This window comes from Amia ocellicauda, chromosome 2 (genome assembly GCF_036373705.1).
Source record: "Amia ocellicauda isolate fAmiCal2 chromosome 2, fAmiCal2.hap1, whole genome shotgun sequence".
NCBI lineage: Eukaryota > Metazoa > Chordata > Actinopteri > Amiiformes > Amiidae > Amia > Amia ocellicauda.
The window spans coordinates 59583866-59607508 of record NC_089851.1 but is presented as its reverse complement, the minus strand read 5'-3'; the positions used below and the strand labels follow the sequence as shown (position 1 = coordinate 59607508).

Sequence of the window (23643 nt, the reverse complement as noted above, 5' to 3'; positions counted from 1 at the left end):
GACCATTGGGGGAGCGATAGCAAGCAAGAGAGTTAGATATCGAGAGTCATAGATAGATAGATAGATGGATGGATGGACGGCAAGGCAAGCATCTGATTGACAGTGGTCCGTGATCTGCTGTTATGCTACTATGCTACTGACCATTGGGGGAGCGATAGCAAGCAAGAGAGTTAGATATCGAGAGTCAAAGATAGATAGATAGATAGATGGATGGATGGACGGAAAGGCAAGCATCTGATTGACAGTGGTCCGTGATCTGCTGTTATGCTACTATGCTACTTACCTAACGTCCAATTCCCATTGCCGCCCCTGGACAGTCGCAACAGGGAGCTTGTTGCTCCCGTCAACCTTACGTTTTCACCTCTGTGTGCTTCCTTTGTTGCAGCCTGCATCCAGATTTTGTTTTGTTTTGTTTTGTTTCTTACGCCTGAGTGTAGGCACTGGGGAATGGGAGAGTCCTGGCACCGTGGCTTAGTTGGTCAAAGCGCCTGTCTCGTAAACAGGAAACCCTGGATTCGACTCCTAGCAGTGCCTTGGTTTATGTTGGCCTAGGCAATGGAAAGGAAGTTTCTAAACGCTCAATACATTTTTCCAAGATGGCCGTCCGCAGCAAGCAGCTTAAGGTTACTGTAGCCGCAGTCTGGCAAGGTGACCGCCAGAAGTAGAAAAAATAACAAGGGGCGGGGGGAAAAGTGGGCCGTCCCTGGGTGGATTCAAACCACCATCCTTTCGGTTAACAGCCGAACACGCTGACCGATTGCGCCACAGACACAGACGTTGTGCTTGCTGCAGTCGTGCAGTTCCTTCACAGTTGCCAGAAATCATTTCCAGCACACGATTTTCTTTGTCGTTGAATGCAACATACGTGACCATTGGGGGAGCGATAGCAAGCAAGAGAGTTAGATATTGAGAGTCATAGATTGATAGCTAGCTAAATAGCTAGATAGATAGCTAGATAGATAGATAGATAGATGGATGGATGGACGGCAAGGCAAGCATCTGATTGACAGTGGTCCATGATCTGCTGATATGCTACTATTCTACTGACCATTGTGGTAGCGATAGCAAGCAAGAGAGTTAGATATTGAGAGTCATAGATAGATAGATAGATAGATGGATGGATGGATGGACGGCAAGGCAAGCATCTGATTGACAGTGGTCCGTGATCTGCTGTTATGCTACTATGCTACTGACCATTGGGGGAGCGATAGCAAGCAAGAAAGTTAGATATCGAGAATCAAAGATAGATAGATAGATAGATGGATGGATGGACGGAAAGGCAAGCATCTGATTGACAGTGGTCCATGATCTGCTGATATGCTACTATTCTACTGACCATTGTGGTAGCGATAGCAAGCAAGAGAGTTAGATATTGAGAGTCATAGATAGATAGATAGATAGATAGATGGATGGATGGATGGACGGCAAGGCAAGCATCTGATTGACAGTGGTCCGTGATCTGCTGTTATGCTACTATGCTACTGACCATTGGGGGAGCGATAGCAAGCAAGAGAGTTAGATATCGAGAGTCATAGATAGATAGATAGATAGATAGATGGATGGATGGATGGACGGCAAGGCAAGCATCTGATTGACAGTGGTCCGTGATCTGCTGTTATGCTACTATGCTACTGACCATTGGGGGAGCGATAGCAAGCAAGAGAGTTAGATATCGAGAGTCATAGATAGATAGATAGATAGATGGATGGATGGATGGCAAGGCAAGCATCTGATTGACAGTGGTCCATGATCTGTTGTTTTGCTACTATGCTACTTACCTAACATCCAATTCTCATTGCCGCCCCTGGACAGTCGCAACAGGGAGCTTGTTGCTCCCGTCAACCTTACGTTTTCACCTCTGTGTGCTTCCTTTGTTGCAGCCTGCATCCAGATTTTGTTTTGTTTTGTTTTGTTTTGTTTTGTTTTGTTTTGTTTTGTTTTGTTTTGTTTTGTTTTGTTTTGTTTTGTTTTGTTTTGTTTTGTTTTGTTTTGTTTCTTACGCCTGAGTGTAGGCACTGGGGAATGGAAGAGTCCTGGCACCGTGGCTTAGTTGGTCAAAGCGCTTGTCTCGTAAACAGGAAACCCTGGGTTCGACTCCTAGCAGTGCCTTGGTTTATGTTGGCCTAGGCAATGGAAAGGAAGTTTCTAAACGCTCAATACATTTTTCCAAGATGGCCGTCCGCAGCAAGCAGCTTAAGGTTACTGTAGCCGCAGTCTGGCAAGGTGACCGCCAGAAGTAGAAACAATAACAAGGGGTGGGGGGAAAAGTGCGCCGTCCCTGGGTGGATTCAAACCACCATCCTTTCGGTTAACAGCCGAACACGCTGACCGATTGCGCCACAGACATAGACGGAGGTGTTGTGCTTGCTGCAGTCGTGCAGTTCCTTCACAGTTGCCAGAAATCATTTCCAGCACACGATTTTCTTTGTCGTTGAATGCAACATACGTGACCATTGGGGGAGCGATAGCAAGCAAGAGAGTTAGATATTGAGAGTCATAGATTGATAGCTAGCTAAATAGCTAGATAGATAGATAGATAGATAGATGGATGGATGGACGGCAAGGCAAGCATCTGATTGACAGTGGTCCGTGATCTGCTGTTATGCTACTATGCTACTGACCATTGGGGGAGCGATAGCAAGCAAGAGAGTTAGATATTGAGAGTCATAGATAGATAGATAGATAGATGGATGGATGGACGGCAAGGCAAGCATCTGATTGACAGTGGTCCGTGATCTGCTGTTATGCTACTATGCTACTGACCATTGGGGGAGCGATAGCAAGCAAGAGAGTTAGATATCGAGAGTCATAGATAGATAGATAGATAGATGGATGGATGGACGGCAAGGCAAGCATCTGATTGACAGTGGTCCGTGATCTGCTGTTATGCTACTATGCTACTGACCATTGGGGGAGCGATAGCAAGCAAGAGAGTTAGATATCGAGAGTCAAAGATAGATAGATAGATAGATGGATGGATGGACGGAAAGGCAAGCATCTGATTGACAGTGGTCCGTGATCTGCTGTTATGCTACTATGCTACTTACCTAACGTCCAATTCCCATTGCCGCCCCTGGACAGTCGCAACAGGGAGCTTGTTGCTCCCGTCAACCTTACGTTTTCACCTCTGTGTGCTTCCTTTGTTGCAGCCTGCATCCAGATTTTGTTTTGTTTTGTTTTGTTTTGTTTTGTTTTGTTTTGTTTTGTTTTGTTTTGTTTCTTAAGCCTGAGTGTAGGCACTGGGGAATGGGAGAGTCCTGGCACCGTGGCTTAGTTGGTCAAAGCGCCTGTCTCGTAAACAGGAAACCCTGGGTTCGACCACTAGAAGTGCCTTGATTTATGTTGGCCTAGGCAATGGAAAGAAAGTTTCTAAACGCTCAATACATTTTTCCAAGATGGCCGTCCGCAGCAAGCAGCTTAAGGTTACTGTAGCCGCAGTCTGGCAAGGTGACCGCCAGAAGTAGAAACAATAACAAGGGGCGGGGGGAAACGTGGGCCATCCCTGGGTGGATTCAAACCACCATCCTTTCAGTTAAAGCCGAACACGCTGACCGATTGCGCCACAGACACAGACGTTGTGCTTGCTGCAGTCGTGCAGTTCCTTCACAGTTGCCAGAAATCATTTCCAGCACACGATTTTCTTTGTCGTTGAATGCAACATACGTGACCATTGGGGGAGCGATAGCAAGCAAGAGAGTTAGATATTGAGAGTCATAGATTGATAGCTAGCTAAATAGCTAGATAGATAGCTAGATAGATAGATGGATGGATGGACGGCAAGGCAAGCATCTGATTGACAGTGGTCCATGATCTGCTGATATGCTACTATTCTACTGACCATTGTGGTAGCGATAGCAAGCAAGAGAGTTAGATATTGAGAGTCATAGATAGATAGATAGATAGATGGATGGATGGACGGCAAGGCAAGCATCTGATTGACAGTGGTCCGTGATCTGCTGTTATGCTACTATGCTACTGACCATTGGGGGAGCGATAGCAAGCAAGAGAGTTAGATATCGAGAGTCATAGATAGATAGATAGATAGATGGATGGATGGACGGCAAGGCAAGCATCTGATTGACAGTGGTCCGTGATCTGCTGTTATGCTACTATGCTACTGACCATTGGGGGAGCGATAGCAAGCAAGAGAGTTAGATATCGAGAGTCAAAGATAGATAGATAGATAGATGGATGGATGGACGGAAAGGCAAGCATCTGATTGACAGTGGTCCGTGATCTGCTGTTATGCTACTATGCTACTTACCTAACGTCCAATTCCCATTGCCGCCCCTGGACAGTCGCAACAGGGAGCTTGTTGCTCCCGTCAACCTTACGTTTTCACCTCTGTGTGCTTCCTTTGTTGCAGCCTGCATCCAGATTTTGTTTTGTTTTGTTTTGTTTCTTACGCCTGAGTGTAGGCACTGGGGAATGGGAGAGTCCTGGCACCGTGGCTTAGTTGGTCAAAGCGCCTGTCTCGTAAACAGGAAACCCTGGATTCGACTCCTAGCAGTGCCTTGGTTTATGTTGGCCTAGGCAATGGAAAGGAAGTTTCTAAACGCTCAATACATTTTTCCAAGATGGCCGTCCGCAGCAAGCAGCTTAAGGTTACTGTAGCCGCAGTCTGGCAAGGTGACCGCCAGAAGTAGAAAAAATAACAAGGGGCGGGGGGAAAAGTGGGCCGTCCCTGGGTGGATTCAAACCACCATCCTTTCGGTTAACAGCCGAACACGCTGACCGATTGCGCCACAGACACAGACGGAGGTGTTGTGCTTGCTGCAGTCGTGCAGTTCCTTCACAGTTGCCAGAAATCATTTCCAGCACACGATTTTCTTTGTCGTTGAATGCAACATACGTGACCATTGGGGGAGCGATAGCAAGCAAGAGAGTTAGATATTGAGAGTCATAGATTGATAGCTAGCTAAATAGCTAGATAGATAGCTAGATAGATAGATAGATAGATGGATGGATGGACGGCAAGGCAAGCATCTGATTGACAGTGGTCCGTGATCTGCTGTTATGCTACTATGCTACTGACCATTGGGGGAGCGATAGCAAAGCAAGAAAGTTAGATATCGAGAGTCAAAGATAGATAGATAGATAGATGGATGGATGGACGGAAAGGCAAGCATCTGATTGACAGTGGTCCATGATCTGCTGATATGCTACTATTCTACTGACCATTGTGGTAGCGATAGCAAGCAAGAGAGTTAGATATTGAGAGTCATAGATAGATAGATAGATAGATGGATGGATGGATGGACGGCAAGGCAAGCATCTGATTGACAGTGGTCCGTGATCTGCTGTTATGCTACTATGCTACTGACCATTGGGGGAGCGATAGCAAGCAAGAGAGTTAGATATCGAGAGTCATAGATAGATAGATAGATAGATAGATGGATGGATGGATGGACGGCAAGGCAAGCATCTGATTGACAGTGGTCCGTGATCTGCTGTTATGCTTCTATGCTACTGACCATTGGGGGAGCGATAGCAAGCAAGAGAGTTCGATATCGAGAGTCATAGATAGATAGATAGATAGATGGATGGATGGATGGACGGCAAGGCAAGCATCTGATTGACAGTGGTCCGTGATCAGCTGTTATGCTACTATGCTACTGACCATAGGGGGAGCGATAGCAAGCAAGAGAGTTAGATATCGAGAGTCATAGATAGATAGATAGATAGATGGATGGATGGACGGCAAGGCAAGCATCTGATTGACAGTGGTCCGTGATCTGCTGTTATGCTACTATGCTACTGACCATTGGGGTAGCGATAGCAAGCAAGAGAGTTAGATATCAAGAGTCATAGATAGATAGATAGATAGATGGATGGATGGATGGATGGACGGCAAGGGAAGCATCTGATTGACAGTGGTCCGTGATCTGCTGTTATGCTACTATGCTACTGACCATTGGGGGAGCGATAGCAAGCAAGAGAGTTAGATATCGAGAGTCATAGATAGATAGATAGATAGATGGATGGATGGATGGACGGCAAGGCAAGCATCTGATTGACAGTGGTCCGTGATCTGCTGTTATGCTACCATGCTACTGACCATTGGGGGAGCGATAGCAAGCAAGAGAGTTAGATATCGAGAGTCATAGATAGATAGATAGATAGATGGATGGATGGACGGAAAGGCAAGCATCTGATTGACAGTGGTCCGTGATCTGCTGTTATGCTACTATACTACTGACCATTGGGGAAGCAATAGCATGCAAAAAAGTTAGATATCAAGAGTCATAGATAGATAGATAGATAGATAGATAGATGGATGGATGGATGGACGGCAAGGCAAGCATATGATTGACAGTGGTCCGTGATCTGCTGTTATGCTACTATGCTACTGACCATTGGGGGAGCGATAGCAAGCAAGAGAGTTAGATATCGAGAAACATAGATAGATAGATGGACGGCAAGGCAAGCATCTGATTGACAGTGGTCCGTGATCTGCTGTTATGCTACTATGCTACTGACCATTGGGGGAGCGATAGCAAGCAAGAGAGTTAGATATCGAGAGACATAGATACATAGAAAGATAGATGGATGGATGGATGGACGGCAAGGCAAGATCTGATTGACAGTGGTCTGTGATCTGCTGTTATGCAACTATGCTACTGACCATTGGGGGAGCGATAGCAAGCAAGAGAGTTAGATATCGAGAGTCATAGATAGATGGATGGATGGATGGACGGCAAGGCAAGCATCTGATTGACAGTGGTCAGTGATCTGCTGTTATGCTACTATGCTACTGACCATTGGGGGAGCGATAGCAAGCAAGAGAGTTAGATATTGAGAGTCATAGATAGATAGATAGATAGATGGATGGATGGATGGACGGCAAGGCAAGCATCTGATTGACAGTGGTCCGTGATCTGCTGTTATGCTACTATACTACTGACCATTGGGGAAGCAATAGCATGCAAAAAAGTTAGATATCAAGAGTCATAGATAGATAGATAGATAGATAGATGGATGGATGGATGGACGGCAAGGCAAGCATATGATTGACAGTGGTCCGTGATCTGCTGTTATGCTACTATGCTACTGACCATTGGGGGAGCGATAGCAAGCAAGAGAGTTAGATATCGAGAAACATAGATAGATAGATGGACGGCAAGGCAAGCATCTGATTGACAGTGGTCCGTGATCTGCTGTTATGCTACTATGCTACTGACCATTGGGGGAGCGATAGCAAGCAAGAGAGTTAGATATCGAGAGACATAGATACATAGAAAGATAGATGGATGGATGGATGGACGGCAAGGCAAGATCTGATTGACAGTGGTCTGTGATCTGCTGTTATGCAACTATGCTACTGACCATTGGGGGAGCGATAGCAAGCAAGAGAGTTAGATATCGAGAGTCATAGATAGATGGATGGATGGATGGACGGCAAGGCAAGCATCTGATTGACAGTGGTCAGTGATCTGCTGTTATGCTACTATGCTACTGACCATTGGGGGAGCGATAGCAAGCAAGAGAGTTAGATATTGAGAGTCATAGATAGATAGATAGATAGATGGATGGATGGATGGACGGCAAGGCAAGCATCTGATTGACAGTGGTCTGTGATCTGCTGTTATGCTACTATGCTACTGACCATTGGGGGAGCGATAGCAAGCAAGAGAGTTAGATATCGAGAGTCATAGATAGATAGATAGATAGATGGATGGATGGACGGCAAGGCAAGCATCTGATTGACAGTGGTCCATGATCTGCTGATATGCTACTATTCTACTGACCATTGTGGTAGCGATAGCAAGCAAGAGAGTTAGATATTGAGAGTCATAGATAGATAGATAGATGGATGGATGGATGGATGGACGGCAAGGCAAGCATCTGATTGACAGTGGTCCGTGATCTGCTGTTATGCTACTATGCTACTGACCATTGGGGGAGCGATAGCAAGCAAGAGAGTTAGATATCGAGAGTCATAGATAGATAGATAGATAGATGGATGGATGGACGGAAAGGCAAGCATCTGATTGACAGTGGTCCCTGATCTGCTGATATGCTACTATTCTACTGACCATTGTGGTAGCGATAGCATGCAAGAGAGTTAGATATTGAGAGTCATAGATAGATAGATAGATAGATGGATGGATGGATGGACGGCAAGGCAAGCATCTGATTGACAGTGGTCCGTGATCTGCTGTTATGCTACTATGCTACTGACCATTGGGGGAGCGATAGCAAGCAAGAGAGTTAGATATCGAGAGTCATAGATAGATAGATAGATAGATAGATGGATGGATGGATGGACGGCAAGGCAAGCATCTGATTGACAGTGGTCCGTGATCTGCTGTTATGCTTCTATGCTACTGACCATTGGGGGAGCGATAGCAAGCAAGAGAGTTCGATATCGAGAGTCATAGATAGATAGATAGATAGATGGATGGATGGATGGACGGCAAGGCAAGCATCTGATTGACAGTGGTCCGTGATCAGCTGTTATGCTACTATGCTACTGACCATTGGGGGAGCGATAGCAAGCAAGAGAGTTAGATATCGAGAGTCATAGATAGATAGATAGATAGATGGATGGATGGACGGCAAGGCAAGCATCTGATTGACAGTGGTCCGTGATCTGCTGTTATGCTACTATGCTACTGACCATTGGGGTAGCGATAGCAAGCAAGAGAGTTAGATATCAAGAGTCATAGATAGATAGATAGATAGATGGATGGATGGATGGATGGACGGCAAGGCAAGCATCTGATTGACAGTGGTCCGTGATCTGCTGTTATGCTACTATGCTACTGACCATTGGGGGAGCGATAGCAAGCAAGAGAGTTAGATATCGAGAGTCATAGATAGATAGATAGATAGATGGATGGATGGATGGACGGCAAGGCAAGCATCTGATTGACAGTGGTCCGTGATCTGCTGTTATGCTACCATGCTACTGACCATTGGGGGAGCGATAGCAAGCAAGAGAGTTAGATATCGAGAGTCATAGATAGATAGATAGATAGATGGATGGATGGACGGAAAGGCAAGCATCTGATTGACAGTGGTCCGTGATCTGCTGTTATGCTACTATACTACTGACCATTGGGGAAGCAATAGCATGCAAAAAAGTTAGATATCAAGAGTCATAGATAGATAGATAGATAGATAGATGGATGGATGGATGGACGGCAAGGCAAGCATATGATTGACAGTGGTCCGTGATCTGCTGTTATGCTACTATGCTACTGACCATTGGGGGAGCGATAGCAAGCAAGAGAGTTAGATATCGAGAAACATAGATAGATAGATGGACGGCAAGGCAAGCATCTGATTGACAGTGGTCCGTGATCTGCTGTTATGCTACTATGCTACTGACCATTGGGGGAGCGATAGCAAGCAAGAGAGTTAGATATCGAGAGACATAGATACATAGAAAGATAGATGGATGGATGGATGGACGGCAAGGCAAGATCTGATTGACAGTGGTCTGTGATCTGCTGTTATGCAACTATGCTACTGACCATTGGGGGAGCGATAGCAAGCAAGAGAGTTAGATATCGAGAGTCATAGATAGATGGATGGATGGATGGACGGCAAGGCAAGCATCTGATTGACAGTGGTCAGTGATCTGCTGTTATGCTACTATGCTACTGACCATTGGGGGAGCGATAGCAAGCAAGAGAGTTAGATATTGAGAGTCATAGATAGATAGATAGATAGATGGATGGATGGATGGACGGCAAGGCAAGCATCTGATTGACAGTGGTCCGTGATCAGCTGTTATGCTACTATGCTACTGACCATTGGGGGAGCGATAGCAAGCAAGAGAGTTAGATATCGAGAGTCATAGATAGATAGATAGATAGATGGATGGATGGACGGCAAGGCAAGCATCTGATTGAAAGTGGTCCGTGATCTGCTGTTATGCTACTATGCTACTGACCATTGGGGGAGCGATAGCAAGCAAGAGAGTTAGATATCAAGAGTCATAGATAGATAGATAGATAGATGGATGGATGGATGGATGGACGGCAAGGCAAGCATCTGATTGACAGTGGTCCGTGATCTGCTGTTATGCTACTATGCTACTGACCATTGGGGGAGCGATAGCAAGCAAGAGAGTTAGATATCGAGAGTCATAGATAGATAGATAGATAGATGGATGGATGGATGGACGGCAAGGCAAGCATCTGATTGACAGTGGTCCGTGATCTGCTGTTATGCTACCATGCTACTGACCATTGGGGGAGCGATAGCAAGCAAGAGAGTTAGATATCGAGAGTCATAGATAGATAGATAGATAGATGGATGGATGGACGGAAAGGCAAGCATCTGATTGACAGTGGTCCGTGATCTGCTGTTATGCTACTATACTACTGACCATTGGGGAAGCAATAGCATGCAAAAAAGTTAGATATCAAGAGTCATAGATAGATAGATGGACGGCAAGGCAAGCATCTGATTGACAGTGGTCCGTGATCTGCTGTTATGCTACTATGCTACTGACCATTGGGGGAGCGATAGCAAGCAAGAGAGTTAGATATCGAGAGACATAGATACATAGAAAGATAGATGGATGGATGGATGGACGGCAAGGCAAACATCTGATTGACAGTGGTCTGTGATCTGCTGTTATGCAACTATGCTACTGACCATTGGGGGAGCGATAGCAAGCAAGAGAGTTAGATATCGAGAGTCATAGATAGATGGATGGATGGATGGATGGACGGCAAGGCAAGCATCTGATTGACAGTGGTCCGTGATCTGCTTTTATGCTACTATGCTACTGACCATTGGGGGAGCGTTAGCAAGCAAGAGAGTTAGATATCGAGAGTCATAGATAGATAGATAGATAGATGGATGGACGGCAAGGCAAGCATCTGATTGACAGTGGTCCGTGATCTGCTGTTATGCTACTATGCTACTGACCATTGGGGGAGCGTTAGCAAGCAAGAGAGTTAGATATCGAGAGACATAGATACATAGAAAGATAGATGGATGGATGGATGGACGGCAAGGCAAGCATCTGATTGACAGTGGTCTGTGATCTGCTGTTATGCAACTATGCTACTGACCATTGGGGGAGCGATAGCAAGCAAGAGAGTTAGATATCGAGAGACATAGATACATAGAAAGATAGATGGATGGATGGATGGACGGCAAGGCAAGCATCTGATTGACAGTGGTCTGTGATCTGCTGTTATGCAACTATGCTACTGACCATTGGGGGAGCGATAGCAAGCAAGAGAGTTAGATATCGAGAGTCATAGATAGATGAATGGATGGATGGACGGCAAGGCAAGCATCTGATTGACAGTGGTTCTTGATCTGCTGTTATGCTACTATGCTACTGACCATTGGGGGAGCGATAGCAAGCAAGAGAGTTAGATATCGAGAGTCATAGATAGATAGATAGATGGATGGATGGATGGACGGCAAGGCAAGCATCTGATTGACAGTGGTCCGTGATCTGCTGTTATGCTACAATGCTACTGACCATTGGGGGAGCGATAGCAAGCAAGAGAGTTAGATATCGAGAGTCATAGATAGATAGATAGATAGATGGATGGATGGACGGCAAGGCAAGCATCTGATTGACAGTGGTCCGTGATCTGCAGTTATGCTACTATGCTACTGACCATTGGGGGAGCGATAGCAAGTAAGAGATTTAGATATCGAGAGTCATTGATAGATTGATAGATAGATGGATGGATGGATGGACGGCAAGGCAAGCATCTGATTGACAGTGGTCCGTGATCTGCTGTTATGCTACTATGCTACTGACCATTGGGGGAGCGATAGCAAGCAAGAGAGTTAGATATCGAGAGTCATAGATAGATAGATAGATAGATAGATGGATGGATGGATGGACGGCAAGGCAAGCATCTGATTGACAGTGGTCCGTGATCTGCTGTTATGCTACTATGCTACTGACCATTGGGGTAGCGATAGCAAGCAAGAGAGTTAGATATCGAGAGTCATAGATAGATAGATAGATAGATAGATGGATGGATGGATGGACGGCAAGGCAAGCATCTGATTGACAGTGGTCCGTGATCTGCTGTTATGCTACTATGCTACTGACCATTGGGGGAGCGATAGCAAGCAAGAGAGTTAGATATCGAGAGTCATAGATAGTTAGATAGATAGATGGATGGATGGATGGACGGCAAGGCAAGCATCTGATTGACAGTGGTCCGTGATCTGCTGTTATGCTACTATGCTACTGACCATTGGGGGGGCGATAGCAAGCAAGAGAGTTAGATATCAAGAGTCATAGATAGATAGATAGATAGATGGATGGATGGACGGCAAGGCAAGCATCTGATTGACAGTGGTCCGTGATCTGCTGTTATGCTACTATGCTACTGACCATTGGGGGAGCGATAGCAAGCAAGAGAGTTAGATATCGAGAGTCATTGATAGATAGATAGATAGATGGATGGATGGATGGACGGCAAGGCAAGCATCTGAGTGACAGTGGTCCGTGATCTGCTGTTATGCTACTATGCTACTGACCATTGGGGGAGCGATAGCAAGCAAGAGAGTTAGATATCAAGAGTCATAGATAGATAGATAGATAGATGGATGGATGGACGGCAAGGCAAGCATCTGATTGACAGTGGTCCATGATCTGCTGTTATGCTACTATGCTACTGACCATTGGGGGAGCGATAGCAAGTAAGAGAGTTAGATATCGAGAGTCATTGATAGATAGATAGATAGATGGATGGATGGATGGATGGACGGCAAGGCAAGCATCTGATTGACAGTGGTCCGTGATCTGCTGTTATGCTACAATGCTACTGACCATTGGGGGAGCGATAGCAAGCAAGTGAGTTAGATATCAAGAGTCATAGATAGATAGATAGATAGATGGATGGATGGACGGCAAGGCAAGCATCTGATTGACAGTGGTCCGTGATCTGCTGTTATGCTACTATGCTACAGACCATTGGGGGGGCGATAGCAAGCAAGAGAGTTAGATATCAAGAGTCATAGATAGATAGATAGATAGATGGATGGATGGACGGCATGGCAAGCATCTGATTGACAGTGGTCCGTGATCTGCTGTTATGCTACTATGCTACTGACCATTGGGGGAGCGATAGCAAGCAAGAGAGTTAGATATCGAGAGTCATTGATAGATAGATAGATAGATGGATGGATGGATGGACGGCAAGGCAAGCATCTGAGTGACAGTGGTCCGTGATCTGCTGTTATGCTACTATGCTACTGACCATTGGGGGAGCGATAGCAAGCAAGAGAGTTAGATATCAAGAGTCATAGATAGATAGATAGATAGATGGAGGATGGACGGCAAGGCAAGCATCTGATTGACAGTGGTCCGTGATCTGCTGTTATGCTACTATGCTACTGACCATTGGGGGAGCGATAGCAAGTAAGAGAGTTAGATATCGAGAGTCATTGATGGATAGATAGATAGATGGATGGATGGATGGATGGACGGCAAGGCAAGCATCTGATTGACAGTGGTCCGTGATCTGCTGTTATGCTACAATGCTACTGACCATTGGGGGATCGATAGCAAGCAAGAGAGTTAGATATCAAGAGTCATAGATAGATAGATAGATAGATGGATGGATGGACGGCAAGGCAAGCATCTGATTGACAGTGGTCCGTGATCTGCTGTTATGCTACTATGCTACTGACCATTGGGGGAGCGATAGCAAGCAAGAGAGTTAGATATCGAGAGTCATTGATAGATAGATAGATTTGGCGCCGTGGCTTAGTTGGTTAAAGCGCCTGTCTAGTAAACAGGAGGTCCTGGGTTCAAATCCCAGCGGTGCCTTAGGCGGGCTTTCTGTGCTCCTTGCGAAGCTTGTGCTTCCGCTTTGTCGACCATCAGTTTTAGCAAGATAGGCTTATCGTAAAGCCATCAGAGGACGTAATGAACCGGAAAGCCAACTGGACAGACGCCGGTTTGTAAAGAAGAACCAGAACCCAAAGGACACGCGCTACGGCCAACGTCCAATTCCCATTGCCGCCCCTGGACAGTCGCAACAGGGAGCTTGTTGCTCCCGTCAACCTTACGTTTTCACCTCTGTGTGCTTCCTTTGTTGCAGTCTGCATCCAGATTTTGTTTTGTTTTGTTTTGTTTTGTTTTGTTTTGTTTTGTTTTGTTTTGTTTTGTTTTGTTTTGTTTTGTTTTGTTTTGTTTTGTTTTGTTTTTTGCCTTACGCCTGAGTGTAGGCACTGGGGAATGGGAGAGTCCTGGCACCGTGGCTTAGTTGGTCAAAGCGCCTGTCTTGTAAACAGGAAACCCTGGGTTCGACTCCCAGCAGTGCCTTGGTTTATGTTGGCCTAGGCAATGGAAAGGAAGTTTCTAAATGCTCAATACATTTTTGCAAGATGGCCATCCACAGCAAGCAGCTTAAGGTTACTGTAGCCACAGTCTGGCAAGCTGTCCGCCAGAAGTAGAAACAATAACAAGGGGCGGGGGGAAAAGTGGGCCGTCCCTGGGTGGATTCAAACCACCATCCTTTTGGTTAACAGCCAAACGCGCTGACCGATTGCGCCACAGAGACAGACAGAGGTGTTGTGGTTGCTGCAGTCGTGCAGTTCCTTCACAGTTGCCAAAAATCATTTCCAGCACACGATTTTCTTTGTCGTTGAATGCAACATACGTGACCATTGGGGGAGCGATAGCAAGCAAGAGAGTTAGATATCGAGAGTCATAGATAGATAGATAGATAGATGGATGGATGGACGGCAAGGCAAGCATCTGATTGACAGTGGTCCGTGATCTGCTGTTATGCTACTATGCTACTGACCATTGGGTGAGCGAAAGCAAGTAAGAGAGTTAGATATCAAGAGTCATAGATAGATAGATAGATAGATGGATGGATGGACGGATGGACGGCAAGGCAAGCATCTGATTGACAGTGGTCCGTGATCTGCTGTTATGCTACTTTGCTTCTGACCATTGGGGGAGCGATAGCAAGCAAGAGAGTTAGATGTCAAGAGTCATGGATAGATAGATAGATAGACAGATGGATGGATGGACGGCAAGGCAAGCACCTGATTGACAGTGGTCCGTGATCTGCTGTTATGCTACTATGCTACTGACCATTGGGTGAGCGAAAGCAAGTAAGAGAGTTAGATATCAAGACTCATAGATAGATAGATAGATAGATGGATGGATGGACGGCAAGGCAAGCATCTGAGTGACAGTGGTCCGTGATCTGCTGTTATGCTACTATGCTACTGACCATTGGGGGAGCGATAGCAAGCAAGAGAGTTAGATATCAAGAGTCATAGATAGATAGATAGATAGATGGATGGATGGACGGCAAGGCAAGCATCTGATTGACAGTGGTCCGTGATCTGCTGTTATGCTACTATGCTACTGACCATTGGGGGAGCGATAGCAAGCAAGAGAGTTAGATATCGAGAGTCATTGATAGATAGATAGATAGATGGATGGATGGATGGACGGCAAGGCAAGCATCTGATTGACAGTGGTCCGTGATCTGCTGTTATGCTACTATGCTACTGACCATTGGGGGAGCGATAGCAAGCAAGAGAGTTAGATATCGAGAGTCATTGATAGATAGATAGATAGATGGATGGATGGATGGACGGCAAGGCAAGCATCTGATTGACAGTGGTCCGTGATCTGCTGTTATGCTACTATGCTACTGACCATTGGGGGAGCGATAGCAAGCAAGAGAGTTAGATATTGAGAGTCATAGATAGATAGCTAGCTAGATAGATAGATAGATGGATGGATGGACGGCAAGGCAAGCATCTGATTGACAGTGGTCCGTGATCTCCTGTTATGCTACTATGCTACTGACCATTGGGAGAGCGATAGCAAGCAAGAGAGTTAGATATCGAGAGTCATTGATAGATAGATAGATAGATGGATGGATGGATGGACGGCAAGGCAAGCACCTGATTGACAGTGGTCCGTGATCTGCTGTTATGCTACTATGCTACTGACCATTGGGTGAGCGAAAGCAAGTAAGAGAGTTAGATATCAAGACTCATAGATAGATAGATAGATAGATGGATGGATGGACGGCAAGGCAAGCATCTGAGTGACAGTGGTCCGTGATCTGCTGTTATGCTACTATGCTACTGACCATTGGGGGAGCGATAGCAAGCAAGAGAGTTAGATATCAAGAGTCATAGATAGATAGATAGATAGATGGATGGATGGACGGCAAGGCAAGCATCTGATTGACAGTGGTCCGTGATCTGCTGTTATGCTACTATGCTACTGACCATTGGGGGAGCGATAGCAAGCAAGAGAGTTAGATATCGAGAGTCATTGATAGATAGATAGATAGATGGATGGATGGATGGACGGCAAGGCAAGCATCTGATTGACAGTGGTCCGTGATCTGCTGTTATGCTACTATGCTACTGACCATTGGGGGAGCGATAGCAAGCAAGAGAGTTAGATATCGAGAGTCATTGATAGATAGATAGATAGATGGATGGATGGATGGACGGCAAGGCAAGCATCTGATTGACAGTGGTCCGTGATCTGCTGTTATGCTACTATGCTACTGACCATTGGGTGTGCGAAAGCAAGTAAGAGAGTTAGATATCAAGACTCATAGATAGATAGATAGATAGATGGATGGATGGACGGCAAGGCAAGCATCTGAGTGACAGTGGTCCGTGATCTGCTGTTATGCTACTATGCTACTGACCATTGGGGGAGCGATAGCAAGCAAGAGAGTTAGATATCAAGAGTCATAGATAGATAGATAGATAGATGGATGGATGGACGGCAAGGCAAGCATCTGATTGACAGTGGTCCGTGATCTGCTGTTATGCTACTATGCTACTGACCATTGGGGGAGCGATAGCAAGCAAGAGAGTTAGATATCGAGAGTCATTGATAGATAGATAGATAGATGGATGGATGGATGGACGGCAAGGCAAGCATCTGATTGACAGTGGTCCGTGATCTGCTGTTATGCTACTATGCTACTGACCATTGGGGGAGCGATAGCAAGCAAGAGAGTTAGATATCAAGAGTCATTGATAGATAGATAGATAGATGGATGGATGGACGAAAAGGCAAGCATCTGATTGACAGTGGTCCGTGATCTGCTGTTATGCTACTATGCTACTGACCATTGGGGGAGCGATAGCAAGCAAGAGAGTTAGATATCAAGAGTCATTGATAGATAGATAGATAGATGGATGGATGGACGGCAAGGCAAGCATCTGATTGACAGTGGTCCATGATCTGCTGTTATGCTACTATGCTACTGACCATTGGGGGAGCGATAGCAAGCAAGAGAGTTAGATAACAAGAGTCATAGATAGATAGATGGATGGATGGATGGACGGCAAGGCAAGCATCTGATTGACAGTGGTCCGTGATCTGCTGTTATGCTACTATGCTACTGACCATTGGGGGAGCGATAGCAAGTAAGAGAGTTAGATATCGAGAGTCATAGATAGATAGATAGATAGATAGATGGATGGATGGACGGCAAGGCAAGCATCTGATTGACAGTGGTCCGTGATCTGCTGTTATGCTACAATGCTACTGACCATTGGGGGAGCGATAGCAAGCAAGAGAGTTAGATATCAAGAGTCATAGATAGATAGATAGATAGATGGATGGATGGACGGCAAGGCAAGCATCTGATTGACAGTGGTCCGTGATCTCCTGTTATGCTACTATGCTACTGACCATTGGGGGAGCGATAGCAAGCAAGAGAGTTAGATATCGAGAGTCATTGATAGATAGATAGATAGATGGATGGATGGATGGACGGCAAGGCAAGCATCTGATTGACAGTGGTCCGTGATCTGCTGTTATGCTACTTTGCTTCTGACCATTGGGGGAGCGATAGCAAGCAAGAGAGTTAGATGTCAAGAGTCATAGATAGATAGATAGACAGATGGATGGATGGACGGCATGGCAAGCACCTGATTGACAGTGGTCCGTGATCTGCTGTTATGCTACTATGCTACTGACCATTGGGTGAGCGAAAGCAAGTAAGAGAGTTAGATATCAAGACTCATAGATAGATAGATAGATAGATGGATGGATGGATGGACGGAAAGGCAAGCATCTGATTGACAGTGGTCCGTGATCTGCTGTTATGCTACTATGCTACTGACCATTGGGGGAGCGATAGCAAGCAAGAGAGTTAGATATCAAGAGTCATAGATAGATAGATAGATAGATGGATGGATGGACGGCAAGGCAAGCATCTGATTGACAGTGGTCCGTGATCTGCTGTTATGCTACTATGCTACTGACCATTGGGGGAGCGATAGCAAGCAAGAGAGTTAGATATCGAGAGTCATTGATCGATAGATAGATAGATGGATGGATGGATGGACGGCAAGGCAAGCATCTGATTGACAGTGGTCCGTGATCTGCTGTTATGCTACTTTGCTTCTGACCATTGGGGGAGCGATAGCAAGCAAGAGAGTTAGATGTCAAGAGTCATAGATAGATAGATAGACAGATGGATGGATGGACGGCAAGGCAAGCACCTGATTGACAGTGGTCCGTGATCTGCTGTTATGCTACTATGCTACTGACCATTGGGGGAGCGATAGCAAGCAAGAGAGTTAGATATTGAGAGTCATAGATAGATGGATGGATGGATGGACGGCAAGGCAAGAACCTGATTGACAGCGGTCCGTGATCTGCTGTTATTCTACTATCAGCAGCAGCACAGGCAGATTTGGCGCCGTGGCTTAGTTGGTTAAAGCGCCTGTCTAGTAAACAGGAGGTCCTGGGTTCAAATCCCAGCGGTGCCTTAGACGGGCTTTCTGTGCTCCTTGCGAAGCTTGTGCTTCTGCTTTGTCGACCATCAGTTTTAGCAAGATAGGCTTATCGTAAAGCCATCAGAGGACGTAATGAACCGGAAAGCCAACTGGACAGACGCCGGTTTGTAAAGAAGAACCAGAACCCAAAGGACACGCGCTACGGCCAACGTCCAATTCCCGTTGCCGCCCCTGGACAGTTGCAACAGGGAGCTTGTTGCTCCCGTCAACCTTACGTTTTCACCTCTGTGTGCTTCCTTTGTTGCAGTCTGCATCCAGATTTTGTTTTGTTTTGTTTTGTTTTGTTTTGTTTTGTTTTGTTTTGTTTTGTTTTGTTTTGTTTTGTTTTGTTTTGTTTTGTTTTGTTTTGTTTTGTTTTTTGCCTTACGCCTGAGTGTAGGCACTGGGGAATGGGAGAGTCCTGGCACCGTGGCTTAGTTGGTCAAAGCGCCTGTCTTGTAAACAGGAAACCCTGGGTTCGACTCCCAGCAGTGCCTTGGTTTATGTTGGCCTAGGCAATGGAAAGGAAGTTTCTAAACGATCAATACATTTTTGCAAGATGGCCGTCCACAGCAAGCAGCTTAAGGTTACTGTAGCCACAGTCTGGCAAGCTGTCCGCCAGAAGTAGAAACAATAACAAGGGGCGGGGGGATAAGTGGGCCGTCCCTGGGTGGATTCGAACCACCATCCTTTTGGTTAACAGCCAAACGCGCTGACCGATTGCGCCACAGAGACAGACAGAGGTGTTTTGGTTGCTGCAGTCGTGCAGTTCCTTCACAGTTGCCAAAAATCATTTCCAGCACACGATTTTCTTTGTCGTTGAATGCAACATACGTGACCATTGGGGGAGCGATAGCAAGCAAGAGAGTTAGATATCGAGAGTCATAGATAGATAGATAGATAGATGGATGGATGGACGGCAAGGCAAGCATCTGATTGACAGTGGTCCGTGATCTGCTGTTATGCTACTATGCTACTGACCATTGGGTGAGCGAAAGCAAGTAAGAGTGTTAGATATCAAGAGTCATAGATAGATAGATAGATAGATGGATGGATGGACGGCAAGGCAAGCATCTGATTGACAGTGGTCCGTGATCTGCTGTTATGCTACAATGCTACTGACCATTGGGGGAGCGATAGCAAGCAAGAGAGTTAGATATCAAGAGTCATTGATAGATAGATAGATAGATGGATGGATGGATGGACGGCAAGGCAAGCATCTGATTGACAGTGGTCCATGATCTGCTGTTATGCTACTATGCTACTGACCATTGGGGGAGCGATAGCAAGCAAGAGAGTTAGATATCAAGAGTCATAGATAGATAGATAGATAGATGGATGGATGGACGGCAAGGCAAGCATCTGATTGACAGTGGTCCGTGATCTGCTGTTATGCTACTATGCTACTGACCATTGGGGGAGCGATAGCAAGTAAGAGAGTTAGATATCGAGAGTCATTGATAGATAGATAGATAGACAGATGGATGGATGGACGGCAAGGCAAGCACCTGATTGACAGTGGTCCGTGATCTGCTGTTATGCTACTATGCTACTGACCATTGGGTGAGCGAAAGCAAGTAAGAGAGTTAGATATCAAGACTCATAGATAGATAGATAGATAGATGGATGGATGGACGGCAAGGCAAGCATCTGAGTGACAGTGGTCCGTGATCTGCTGTTATGCTACTATGCTACTGACCATTGGGGGAGCGATAGCAAGCAAGAGAGTTAGATATCAAGAGTCATAGATAGATAGATAGATAGATGGATGGATGGACGGCAAGGCAAGCATCTGATTGACAGTGGTCCGTGATCTGCTGTTATGCTACTATGCTACTGACCATTGGGGGAGCGATAGCAAGCAAGAGAGTTAGATATCGAGAGTCATTGATAGATAGATAGATAGATGGATGGATGGATGGACGGCAAGGCAAGCATCTGATTGACAGTGGTCCGTGATCTGCTGTTATGCTACTATGCTACTGACCATTGGGGGAGCGATAGCAAGCAAGAGAGTTAGATATCGAGAGTCATTGATAGATAGATAGATAGATGGATGGATGGATGGACGGCAAGGCAAGCATCTGATTTACAGTGGTCCGTGATCTGCTGTTATGCTACTATGCTACTGACCATTGGGGGAGCGATAGCAAGCAAGAGAGTTAGATATTGAGAGTCATAGATAGATAGCTAGCTAGATAGATAGATAGATGGATGGATGGACGGCAAGGCAAGCATCTGATTGACAGTGGTCCGTGATCTCCTGTTATGCTACTATGCTACTGACCATTGGGGGAGCGATAGCAAGCAAGAGAGTTAGATATCGAGAGTCATTGATAGATAGATAGATAGATAGATGGATGGATGGATGGACGGCAAGGCAAGCACCTGATTGACAGTGGTCCGTGATCTGCTGTTATGCTACTATGCTACTGACCATTGGGTGAGCGAAAGCAAGTAAGAGAGTTAGATATCAAGACTCATAGATAGATAGATAGATAGATGGATGGATGGACGGCAAGGCAAGCATCTGAGTGACAGTGGTCCGTGATCTGCTGTTATGCTACTATGCTACTGACCATTGGGGGAGCGATAGCAAGCAAGAGAGTTAGATATCAAGAGTCATAGATAGATAGATAGATAGATGGATGGATGGACGGCAAGGCAAGCATCTGATTGACAGTGGTCCGTGATCTGCTGTTATGCTACTATGCTACTGACCATTGGGGGAGCGATAGCAAGCAAGAGAGTTAGATATCGAGAGTCATTGATAGATAGATAGATAGATGGATGGATGGATGGACGGACGGCAAGGCAAGCATCTGATTGACAGTGGTCCGTGATCTGCTGTTATGCTACTATGCTACTGACCATTGGGGGAGCGATAGCAAGCAAGAGAGTTAGATATCGAGAGTCATTGATAGATAGATAGATAGATGGATGGATGGATGGACGGCAAGGCAAGCATCTGATTGACAGTGGTCCGTGATCTGCTGTTATGCTACTATGCTACTGACCATTGGGGGAGCGATAGCAAGCAAGAGAGTTAGATATTGAGAGTCATAGATAGATAGCTAGCTAGATAGATAGATAGATGGATGGATGGACGGCAAGGCAAGCATCTGATTGACAGTGGTCCGTGATCTCCTGTTATGCTACTATGCTACTGACCATTGGGGGAGCGATAGCAAGCAAGAGAGTTAGATATCGAGAGTCATTGATAGATAGATAGATAGATGGATGGATGGATGGACGGAAAGGCAAGCATCTGATTGACAGTGGTCCGTGATCTGCTGTTATGCTACTTTGCTTCTGACCATTGGGGGAGCGATAGCAAGCAAGAGAGTTGGATGTCAAGAGTCATAGATAGATAGATAGACAGATGGATGGATGGACGGCAAGGCAAGCACCTGATTGACAGTGGTCCGTGATCTGCTGTTATGCTACTATGCTACTGACCATTGGGTGTGCGAAAGCAAGTAAGAGAGTTAGATATCAAGACTCATAGATAGATAGATAGATAGATGGATGGATGGACGGCAAGGCAAGCATCTGAGTGACAGTGGTCCGTGATCTGCTGTTATGCTACTATGCTACTGACCATTGGGGGAGCGATAGCAAGCAAGAGAGTTAGATATCAAGAGTCATAGATAGATAGATAGATAGATGGATGGATGGACGGCAAGGCAAGCATCTGATTGACAGTGGTCCGTGATCTGCTGTTATGCTACTATGCTACTGACCATTGGGGGAGCGATAGCAAGCAAGAGAGTTAGATATCGAGAGTCATTGATAGATAGATTGATAGATGGATGGATGGATGGACGGCAAGGCAAGCATCTGATTGACAGTGGTCCGTGATCTGCTGTTATGCTACTATGCTACTGACCATTGGGGGAGCGATAGCAAGCAAGAGAGTTAGATATCAAGAGTCATTGATAGATAGATAGATAGATGGATGGATGGACGAAAAGGCAAGCATCTGATTGACAGTGGTCCGTGATCTGCTGTTATGCTACTATGCTACTGACCATTGGGGGAGCGATAGCAAGCAAGAGAGTTAGATATCAAGAGTCATTGATAGATAGATAGATAGATGGATGGATGGACGGCAAGGCAAGCATCTGATTGACAGTGGTCCATGATCTGCTGTTATGCTACTATGCTACTGACCATTGGGGGAGCGATAGCAAGCAAGAGAGTTAGATAACAAGAGTCATAGATAGATAGATGGATGGATGGATGGACGGCAAGGCAAGCATCTGATTGACAGTGGTCCGTGATCTGCTGTTATGCTACTATGCTACTGACCATTGGGGGAGCGATAGCAAGTAAGAGAGTTAGATATCGAGAGTCATAGATAGATAGATAGATAGATGGATGGATGGACGGCAAGGCAAGCATCTGATTGACAGTGGTCCGTGATCTGCTGTTATGCTACAATGCTACTGACCATTGGGGGAGCGATAGCAAGCAAGAGAGTTAGATATCGAGAGTCATTGATAGATAGATAGATAGATGGATGGATGGATGGACGGCAAGGCAAGCATCTGATTGACAGTGGTCCGTGATCTGCTGTTATGCTACTATGCTACTGACCATTGGGGGAGCGATAGCAAGCAAGAGAGTTAGATATCAAGAGTCATTGATAGATAGATAGATAGATGGATGGATGGACGAAAAGGCAAGCATCTGATTGACAGTGGTCCGTGATCTGCTGTTATGCTACTATGCTACTGACCATTGGGGGAGCGATAGCAAGCAAGAGAGTTAGATATCAAGAGTCATTGATAGATAGATAGATAGATGGATGGATGGACGGCAAGGCAAGCACCTGATTGACAGTGGTCCGTGATCTGCTGTTATGCTACTATGCTACTGACCATTGGGGGAGCGATAGCAAGCAAGAGA

At 45.7% G+C, this 23643-nt stretch overlaps 7 non-coding genes across 7 annotated transcripts; 5 read left to right on the top strand and 2 right to left on the bottom strand.

Moving 5' to 3' along the window:
• The first annotated feature begins 2035 nt into the window (after window positions 1–2035).
• trnat-cgu (transfer RNA threonine (anticodon CGU)) lies at window positions 2036–2109 on the top strand. The gene has a single exon. It is a non-coding gene; the product is annotated as a tRNA-Thr (tRNA).
• An 11588-nt stretch (window positions 2110–13697) lies between these two features.
• Window positions 13698–13771, top strand: trnat-agu (transfer RNA threonine (anticodon AGU)). The gene has a single exon. It is a non-coding gene; the product is annotated as a tRNA-Thr (tRNA).
• Window positions 13772–14195: 424 nt separating this feature from the next.
• trnat-ugu (transfer RNA threonine (anticodon UGU)) lies at window positions 14196–14269 on the top strand. Its single transcript has one exon. It is a non-coding gene; the product is annotated as a tRNA-Thr (tRNA).
• A 164-nt stretch (window positions 14270–14433) lies between these two features.
• trnan-guu (transfer RNA asparagine (anticodon GUU)) lies at window positions 14434–14507 on the bottom strand. Its single transcript has one exon. It is a non-coding gene; the product is annotated as a tRNA-Asn (tRNA).
• A 4145-nt stretch (window positions 14508–18652) lies between these two features.
• On the top strand, window positions 18653–18726 carry trnat-agu (transfer RNA threonine (anticodon AGU)). Its single transcript has one exon. It is a non-coding gene; the product is annotated as a tRNA-Thr (tRNA).
• Window positions 18727–19155: 429 nt separating this feature from the next.
• On the top strand, window positions 19156–19229 carry trnat-ugu (transfer RNA threonine (anticodon UGU)). The gene has a single exon. It is a non-coding gene; the product is annotated as a tRNA-Thr (tRNA).
• Window positions 19230–19393: 164 nt separating this feature from the next.
• On the bottom strand, window positions 19394–19467 carry trnan-guu (transfer RNA asparagine (anticodon GUU)). The gene has a single exon. It is a non-coding gene; the product is annotated as a tRNA-Asn (tRNA).
• Window positions 19468–23643: the final 4176 nt, after the last annotated feature.